Source organism: Penaeus vannamei, chromosome 18 (genome assembly GCF_042767895.1).
Source record: "Penaeus vannamei isolate JL-2024 chromosome 18, ASM4276789v1, whole genome shotgun sequence".
Lineage (NCBI taxonomy): Eukaryota > Metazoa > Arthropoda > Malacostraca > Decapoda > Penaeidae > Penaeus > Penaeus vannamei.
Window position 1 is genome coordinate 5078120 of NC_091566.1, and position 2500 is coordinate 5080619.

The following is a 2500-nucleotide window of genomic DNA, read 5'->3' on the forward strand; positions in this document are numbered from 1 at the left end:
GGTGTGAGGAATAGGAATGGACGGAGACCTGTGTTTGACTCGTCAGCAGTATGAGGGTGTGTCCCGGGTAGCTATTTTTATTTTCCCTTTTCAAAGTCATTCTCCGTCGAGGTTGCTCTTTCGGATTGCGGTTGAGGAACGCATAATGCAGGCGCCGAGAACAAAGTTTACCTTGCGTCGAAGGTTGTGGGGCGACCGAGGGACAGGTTGAACGGGTCCTGCTTTCGGGTTATCGGTGTCCCCGTTTGCCTTGCAGGTGCGTCCGTGGCCGCGGCTTTTAAACCGTTTATATAACGCAGTGCGTCTCTTCTCTTCCTTTGCTCCCGAGCGGCGTCGGTCAGCGGCAGGGGGATGTGTATGGAGGGAAGGTGGGGGGGACAAAGGAGGGGTTCGTGGTGTGTGCGTGTGTGCGTGTATGTGTGGGTCACCAGTCATTGACCACCTGTTGAACATCGCCGTCCGCTACACCGCTACCTCGTCGCCGATTCGCGCTTGACACACACTCCGTGGTCGTGCGATGTCTTTCGACATATCTAGATATTGGTGTATTACTAGAAAGCATTTGCCGAATGTCTTTGATCGTGCGATGTTGGGCAACACTGCAAGTGGTGATTGTCGGGAAACAGGTAAGAGAGTGACGTGTGGCTACGGGACCTTGGCTCCAGTACAGCCCCAGGCGGTCGCCGCCCCGCCACCCACCGCCGCCGCCGCCGCCACGAGTGACGCCGCACTTGCCTCTGTTTCCGTGTGACGGGCTAACGACGCTCGCGCTTGTACCTCGCCGATAGCACCTATAACAAAGCTTGGCATGTTATAGAACACAGTGCAAACTTGTGTGCGTGAGCTGATCCGTGAGGTACATAAACCCCCAAACCGCTCTCGTTGTGCCTCTACATTGGTGACCGCATCTTTGCACCTACTGTCTTCCAGGGACCTGTGAAGCTGTGTAGAGCCTTTAAAATAGTGATACTTGTGGATTGGGGTCGCGGGCGTATTGAGGTGATGATATAGGAAGGGCGGGGTGGGCGTGCGCTGGTAACTCCGGCTCCGGAAGAGGAACAACCCTGTATCAGCCACGAACACCAGCAGTGACTGCGCCGCTGTGACTATTAACCCGCTCTAACTGGATTACTCCCTGCGGGATTTCGCTATTCGTCATTACATCGGAAAGGTTTGTTGGGTGATGTGCAGTTTTGGAATTCGAAAGGCATGGATTTCGCTTTAGAGCAGTGGAAAGTGAGAGGCGCTTAGTGAAGTCTCCTTTGGACGGTTTCGCGGGTAGGGTTGTGTCGGCTCTCTGTGGTTATCGTCTGTTCAATTACGTCGGCGAATATTACTGTTCAACTATCTCATCTGGTGAGGCTTCGGCTTCCTCTCTAGATATCCGAAAGAGGGAAGACCACAAAACAACGAAATGAAATAACAAACAAAGAACGGTGACCCTGTGAAAAAGAGTAATTTTCCGACACTACGTTGGGATTCCCGGGTTGCATTGTGTCGCAGCGAGGCTCGGCGGCTTCGGGTGAAAGCGAAGGAAAGTGGTGAAAAAAATGTCATACGAAAATAGATTATCTTTTGAACAGGGAAATGTTGATGTGTCTGCAAGCATGCAGTGTGCATCTGTGCTTTACATGGTTTCATTGGACGCCGCGCTGTTATTTGGCTGATCTGTCCAAGTTACTGTTTGATAACTGTTGTGGCTAGTGCAGAAGAAATTGATATTCATACTGCTATTTCATTTTTGATTATTATTATTTTATTATTGTTGTTATTGTTATTATTATTATTATTATTATTATTATTATTATTATTATTATTATTATTATTATTATTATTATTATTATTATTATTATTATTATTATTGTCATTGTTATTGTTATTATCATTATCATTACCAGTACCATTACCATCACCATCACTATTACTATTACTATTACTATTACCATTATTATCACTGTTACTATTACTATTACTATTACTATTACCATTATCATTATTATTATTGTTATTGTTATTTTTGTCATTATTGTTACCACCACCACCACGATTGCTATTGTTATGATTATTATTAACATTATCATTATCATTACCATTACCATTGTAATTATTTCATTATTATTATTATACTGATGATGATAATGATAATAATAATAATAATGATAATAGTAATGATGATTATAATAATTCTTATGATGGTGATTATTATTTTATCATTATATTGTCATTACTATTACTATCACTATTATTATTATTATTATTTTATTATTATTTCTATCGTTATTATTGTTGATATCTTTTACTAAAAGTTTGTTTGTTTACATGCATTTATTTTTATTATATTTATTTATAATGTTGCTACAACTAGTACTCTTACTGTCGATGCTTTTGTTACCTTTACTGTTACTCTTGTCATTGCTATTGTCAGTACTGTTACTATTGTTGTTGTTACTGTTGTTGTTATTATTATTAATTATTATTATTATTATTATTATTATTATTA

At 41.5% G+C, this 2500-nt stretch overlaps 1 protein-coding gene across 1 annotated transcript in view; it reads left to right on the forward strand.

Moving 5' to 3' along the window:
• The window catches only part of LOC113809822 (uncharacterized), a gene marked incomplete at its 3' end in the record, with an annotated part of 143944 nt that overhangs the window by 82165 nt on the left and 59279 nt on the right, over positions 1–2500 (forward strand).